A 7,644-nucleotide genomic window follows, 5' to 3' on the forward strand; every position below is an offset into this window, starting at 1 on the left:
GGGTGTGGTGGGGGTGTGTGGGTGGGTGTATGTGTGTGGGTGGGTGTGTGTGGGTGTGTGTGTGGGTGTGGTGGGGGTGTGTGTGTGGGTGTGTGTGGGTGTGGTGGGGGGTGTGTGTGTGTGTGGGGTGTGTGTGGGTGTGTGTGTGGGTGTGGGTGTGTGTGGGTGTGGTGGGGGTGTGTGTGTGGGTGTGTGTGGGTGTGGTGGGTGTGTGTGTGTGTGTGGGGTGTGTGTGGGTGTGGGTGTGGTGTGGGGGGAGTAAGGAAAGTTGCCCAATGTTTGCCGAGGAACCAAACCCAAGTCCTCTCTCGCTCTCACCACTCAGGTACAGGACTCCACAATTCCCACAGGGGGCGCAAGAGCTGCGCTTTGAGCACTGAGCCCTCGTCAGACGAGAGACCTGTCAATTCCGCCTCTCGGGGTTCGGAGTCATAGCCGGTTATTGGGTCACGTCCGTTACCAACGACATTACAATGGCCATAATACAATAATAATAATCCTTTGCGGAAGGGCTTGTGAGAAAGATAGAAGCCCCCAATGGTGTAAAAGGGACAGTGGCCGCGGATCCAGAACTGACCGGGAGACAGAGGGCAGAGAGTGGTGGTGAACGGCTGCTTTTCTGACTGGAGGGAAGTGTACAGTGGGGTCCCCCAGGAATCGGTATTAGGACCACTGCTCTTCTTAATGTACATAAATGACCTGGACTTGGGTATAGCAAATACCATTTCCAAGTTTGCGGACGACACAAAGTTAGGGAGGGGGTAAACAGTGAGGAGGGGAGGTGAGAAGACGTTGCTTCACGCAGCGAGTTGTTCGAATCTGGAACCCATTGCCTGAAAGGGCGGTCGAGGCCGATTCCATAACTACTTTTAAAAACGCGGTGGACGGGTATTTGAGGAGGACGGGTTTGCAGGTTATGGGGAAGGAGTGGGGGGGGGGGGGAACTGACATTAATTGCTCTATTCAAAGAGTCGGCACAAACTCAATGGGCCGAATGGCCTCTTTTTGTGCTGTATGATGCTATGATTCTAAAGGAGTGGAGGGTGAGGATGCACAGGTTTGCAGGGGAGAAGGAGGCAGATTCCACACGGGGTAATTTGGGTGGGGGTTGTATGTCCGTGTGTGTGTGTGTGGTGGGGGGGGGGCGGGGGAGAAATGGGGCTGCCCTCAACAGACCACCAGCACTAATCTCTTTACCTTTCTCTTGCAGAAGGAGCTCAGTCTCCCTCGGAGAGGCAATGTGTAAGTAACAACAGTTGTTTTTCCATACGGCGCACTGACCAACAACTGAAATACATGTGGAAGCGTGGTGATGATGGTGATGATGGTGATGATGGTGATGATGGTGATGATGGTGATGATGGTGATGATGGTGATGATGGTGATGATGGTGATGAGGATTGTATTCAGAAGTACTTCATTGTACCCAGTACCAGTGTTTAACTGTATTTTGTTTAGACGTCCAGAGGATAGATGTGTCTGAGTGTATGTGTGAGTGTGTGAGTGCATGTGTGTGTGTGTATGTGTATGTGTGAGTGTGTGTGTGTGTGGTTGAATGTGTGAATGTGTATGAGTGTGTATAAGTGGCATCATTTTCATGGTAGAAGGATGAGCTTCCAGCGACAATGGAAAGCTCCCCCCAGTGCTGCAATGGAGAGTCAGCCGAGACTGTGAGCTCAAAGTCCCTGATGTGGGGACTTAAAACCCATAACCTTCTGTCTGAGAAGCGAGAGTGTTACTGAGTGAGCCAGGCTGACACATTGGCACAGACAGATCTTTGGTGGGTGGGGAGAGAAGAAGAAATAGCCACGGAAATGGTTCAGAAGGTTATTCTCGCTACTGAGTGTGACTGAACAGGAAGATTGCCTGAGTCACAACCCCAGGGTCACAGGTGAGATGGTTCTTAAAGTGTCTGAAACTGGGATAAGGAGGGAGTTTTCCTCTACACACCTGATGTTTGTTTGAGGCTTTTTTTTAATCTGAGAGTTCTTATGATGGACGGACGTAAACACAATTGCGGGTCTGAGCTCAGATGACTCATTCTAGCCTGAGATCAGTATCCTCCACTTCAATTACTCAACCATGCCATGCCTTAGCTTTTCTCTCTTCTCTAAGTCTCTCCTCTGTCTCTCTCTCTCTCTCTTGCATCTGTGTGTCTGTCCATCTGTCTGCGTCTCTCTCTCTCTCGTCTCTGTCTCTTCTCTTTCACTTCATATCACAATAATTGAGGTTGAGGGGAGTCTGTGCATCCCTCCCACTCAGTGATCGGAGGTTAATCACACACTGTGGTGGGGAAGATGTGCTTCACAGCAATTTCCCGCGATCAGCCTTGAGTTGAATGACCGATTATAATCAACGAGAGGTCAGGGAAACCGGGAGACATGCCCTCCTCGTTTCTTAATAGCGTCGCAGGTACAACCAGCCGCGCAGGCACAGTTGGGGCTAAAGAAAAGAAAATCGGTCACTCAATCCACGACGGTTTGTGGGACTCTGCTGTGCATAATTGGCTGCCGCGTATTGCCCACAAAATGTAGTCACTCCGCTTTACAGTGTGTCCTGTGAAGCGCTTTGAGACGTCTCGCTAAGGAGCTGTATCAAATGCAAAGATTATTATTATTATTATTATTAACACTGCGCTGGAGCATTAACCTAGACCTGCGTTTGATTCCTGCACTGTGGAACACGCTTTCAGCAGAGCGAATGCTTTCTCATTTTTCCCTCCCTCCATCCCTCCCTCCCTCCCTCTCTCTGTCATATGTCTCTGTGAAATCAGCGCTGCAGTGTTGATAGGATAAGTCAGTACAGCAGGCATGTTTGTCTGTGCAGCCTTTCCCTGCAGTCATGAAATCCAGAAGGAACAGATTGAAAATTCCGGCTCTTACGTTAGAGTGAGTAGGAATCAATTTTATAATTTAGCAGCAAAATGAAATAAAGAGGGGACTTGGTGCTTGTTGTGTGTGCAGACAGTATATCATCTAATATATACCGATATCTTTTGATTTTCACATTTATTCATGTTTTTAATTTGGGAATCGGGGAGTGCGGGCAGCGGGAGGAGGTGGAGGAAGGGAAATAGATTCCGTATACATTGCATTGTGTGTCTCGGTGCATGTCAGCATCTCGGGGGTGGGGGGTGGGGCGGGGGCGGGGGGGCGGGTGGGGGGATTTCATCTGGGAGGACAAGCTACTCATTGCTTCTGGTGGGGAGGAGATGTGTGTGGGGGGGGGGCGGGTGGGGGGTGATGGGGGGCAGGGGAGGGGGAGTTCTGATGCTGATTGTGACTAGCTTTAGACCATGGTGGGAGGGAGGCCCGATAAATCCTCAGCCTTGTCTGACACTCAGACCCCCACTCTTGCCTCATTCGGAAGGCTTTCAGGGCTCTCTGTGTGTGTGCTCTCTGGATTAGGTTCTGCCTCGGGAGTAGAGGGAGAAGCAGAGAGATGTGTGGGCGGTGCAGAGGAGGGAGAGAGGGAGGGAGGGAGGGATGGTAGGGCTTCCCCTAGTTCTGCAGATGGCTTTTCCATATGATAGAGCCATTCATCCGTCACAACCCCAGCAGGCATCCATGTCGTATTGCCATCTCTTCAATGTTCTTCTTAATAAAATAAGACAAAGGCAGAGATTTGCATTTTTTCTGTTTGCATGACCTTTCCTTTCGCAGATTTCTCCATCTCACATCCATTCTTTTATGACCATCCACACCGTCCATTTGCCCACCCCACAACCATCTACTTAAGCCCGAGAACGTAGAGCATTTCAGGTCCCATGTTTGATATTCCCAATCTGTGCAGATTCCCGTTCTGTGCAATCTGATCTCGTCTCTCTGTTCAGGTAGACGTTGAAGATCCAATGGCACTATTTGAAAAGAGAAGGGAGTTTCTCTCTCTCTCTGTCGCTCGGTGTCCAATCCCCCACATACATTACTTTCATGGCTGTTTGTGGGACATTGCTGTGCGCAACTGTTTGCCTACAAATATAGTCACTCCATTTCACGTTAAAAATTGTATGAAGCGCTTTGAGATATCCTTCCGACCTGATAAGGCGCTATACCAAATGCAAGGGTTATTATTATTTTCTCATCCAGATTTGACTTAGTGTCCCTTGGCTAGAAAACGGGGTGGTGGTGGTGGGAGCTGTGTGGGGGGGGGTTGTGGGCTGGAAGGGAAATTTACCCAGAATTTCTGATCATGATTGCTATCCACCGCCCCTACTGGAATGATGTGCGTATGTGCATATTGTATTGGGTGAAGACAGGATGTGAAACCAAATCATTTCATCAACAACTCTCATTTACATAACTCCCTTCAAGGTATGGTAATGTCTTGGAGGGTTTCACCGAGAAGGGGTGGGCCGTAGAACAAGGGGTGTGGGAGTGTTTGTGGAAGGTGAACAAAAGCGAGGTCAAGGTGGTAGTTTCTCACTGCAGTTAGAGAGGGGAGAGCTAGAGGGTTCCAGAGGTTAGGTTCCTGTGGTTTTACGCATGCTTCATGGCCTCAGGCAGTTGCCGCATGGACAGAGACTGTCAGTCAATTTGTGTTCGATTTGCAGCTTATCTCCACAATGCCAGAGCCCGACACTGCTGAGTCCATGCAGCCCTTGCAGCCCGAATAGCCCCCTCACAACGCTACATCCATGGAGGTAAGGCAGGGCATCCGTGGGGTTAGGGGAACGGCAGAGGACAGACAGTAGCAGTGCCAGCCTGGCTCAGTCGGTTGCACTCTTGCCTCCTAGTCAGAAGGTTGTCGGTTCAAGCTACGTTGGGGATTTTGAGCTCACAGCCGCGGCTAGCGCTCCAATAAAGTGTTGGGGGAGCGCTCGTATTGTAAGCGGCGCCGTTCTTCAGATGAGATGTTAAACTGAGGTCCCATCTTTCTCCCTCCGCCTGTTCAGATGGACGGTAAAGCTCCCATTTGGTAAGAGAAGAGAGTTTGTCCTGGTGACCTGACCAACAATACCCAGATAAATCCATTATTTCACCCAGTGGCTGTGTGTGTGTGATATTGCTGTGCTCAACGTGGCAAAACAAAGGCAAAATGGTCTTGCGGGCTAAGACTGGGTGGAATTTGGGGGCTTCTGGAGTTTTATTATCCATTAGCAATACAACAACTTGCATTTAAATAGTGTCCTTCATGCGGGGCAGCATCTCGGAGCGCTAACACACAGAGGGCTGTGAATCTGCCTGTGTGTGTCACTGTGTCTGCATGTGTGAACAAGTCATTACATCATGGAAAGGTCTATCTGTGGCATTGACCTGCCTGAAGCAATCGCTGTCCTTGGGATCTGGCGCTTGCTTTGTGTAGACTGAAACTTCGGTTGATTAATGCAGTGAGGAGGGACACACACACACACACACACACACACATACGGGGAAGCTTCACTTTTGGTCTGGGCTTCCTGCGATCGCTGCTTACTGCAGCCCGTCCTTTTGAGATGTCCCTGTGTGTCGGACTGGTTACTGGGACGGGAGCTAATGCCAGACACGAGGGGATGGATTTGGACGTTTACTGTAAAGCGTTGAGAGGAGAACTGGAGCTGCCGCTGAAGCTCAACACTAACAGGTGCAGTGGAGCTTGTTAGGGAAAGTCTTGGCCTGTGGTACAGGACCGACATCTGTAGGTGGGATGTGCACCAATGCTGCAAACAGCAGCTGCACAGGTGTCAGTGTTGTATTGCAAAGTGCGTTGATGACAGCAATGCATTTGACGAGCTGCATGGGGGTCAATGTTCCATACAACCGGTCACACACATTGCACTGATGTGTATCAGTGACATAGGCTGTACGTGCCGGAGAGTTGCATGGGAGCAGGCTGCACGGGTGCCAGCGTTGCACGCATCAGGCCCAGGAGGTAAGAGTCAAGATGGGCGAAAGAGAGACACAGTGATCTGAAGCTAGAGCGTGAGACGTGAGAGTTTAGCGAATGAGTCAGGAATTAGAGAATGAGAGCGTGAGAGCGAAAGGGGGTTGAGAGAGAGGACTAGAGAGCGGGGTGGGGGGTTGGGTGAGGGTGAGAAGGAGAGAATGGATGGGGTGAAGGAGAGAACAGATCGATGACATTGCTCAGTGGAACATGTCCCGTTTGGCTTCCTATGGGGGGGGTAGGAATTGAATGGAAACTCTGGACCTGTGCCAGGGCCCGGTTTAATGCATTGATGGTCTAACGCGAACGGAATTTGTGCCTCTTTTTTAACGTCGATTCTCTCTCTCTCTCTCTCTCCCAATCCCCAAGTGGAAAATCCATCTGCTGTTGTTTCAGGGAAGATTGACTCCCTCTCTCCACCCACACCCCTGAAGACATCTGCCTCCTTTTTCCTCCTCCCGCTTCCTTCACAGCCGACTGACTCAATATTTCTGTGCGAATCACCCTGTAAACACGGGGTCTTCCTCGCCTTAAGTACTGTGTTAGCCCTACGTTATCGGATGCGGCAACAGCAGCCCTCCCCCCCCTCCTACCGTTTCCCCTCCCCTTCCCTACGTGGTTCCTGGCTTCAGGGAAAGACATTCAATCGGAAATGAATGTCATAATTAGTAGCTTGTGACACATCGATTATTATAGTCAGGTCGGTCCACGGCAACCACCATAGCATGAGGCTGCTGCGTAGTAAACAGAGAGAGAGAGAGCTCAGAGAGTGAGTCAGGAGTAAAGGGAATGAGAGCGTGAGATTGAAAGGCAGGAGAGAGAGGACTAGCGAGTGCGGGGGGTGGTCGGGGTGGGGGTGGGGGTGAGAATGAGAGAGTAAGAGGTCTAGAATGGAGGGGCGAAGGAGAGACCGGATCGATGACATTGCTCAGTGGGACGGGTCCTGTTTGAGGGTCCGACGGTCCGGTCCGGTCCGGGGTCGATCCATTTCATCGCCCACGAAATACACAGTCACTCCACTTCACGGTGTAATCTGTGAAGCACTTTGAGACCCCCCCCCCCACCTCCAGCCTGTAACACCCTCCAGCCTGTCCACCCCCCACAGCCTGTCCCCCCCCCCCCCACAGCCTGTCCCCCCCCCCCCCACAGCCTGTCCACCCCCCCACAGCCTGTCCCCCCCCACAGCCTGTCCCCCCCCCCACAGCCTGTCCCCCCCCCCCCAGCCTGTCCCCCCCCAGCCTGTCCCCCCCCCCCTCCACAGCCTGTCCCCCCCACAGCCTGTCCCCCCCCCCACAGCCTGTCCCCCCCCACAGCCTGTCCCCCCCCCACAGCCTGTTCCCCCCCCACAGCCTGTCCCCCCCCCCCCAGCCTGTCCCCCCCCCCAGCCTGTCCCCCCCCCCCCCCCCAGCCTGTCCACCCCCCACAGCCTGTCCCCCCCCCACAGCCTGTCCCCCCCCCCCACAGCCTGTCCCCCCCCCCTCAGCCTGTCCCCCCCCCCACAGCCTGTCCCCCCCCCCACAGCCTGTCCCCCCCCCCCTCAGCCTGTCCCCCCCCCCCACAGCCTGTCCCCCCCCCACAGCCTGTCCCCCCCCCCCCCTCAGCCTGTCCCCCCCCACAGCCTCACCCACAGCCTGTCCCCCCCCCCTCAGCCTGTCCCCCCCCACAGCCTCACCCACAGCCACACACACACACACACATACGCACAGACTGTCAGTGACAGACGGAGGTGATTGACGGGGAAGTTCCATTCCCCCGGAGGCGCGCGGGGTGAGGTCCGCACACCGG

Source organism: Callorhinchus milii, unplaced genomic scaffold (genome assembly GCF_018977255.1).
Source record: "Callorhinchus milii isolate IMCB2004 unplaced genomic scaffold, IMCB_Cmil_1.0 Scaffold21, whole genome shotgun sequence".
Lineage (NCBI taxonomy): Eukaryota > Metazoa > Chordata > Chondrichthyes > Chimaeriformes > Callorhinchidae > Callorhinchus > Callorhinchus milii.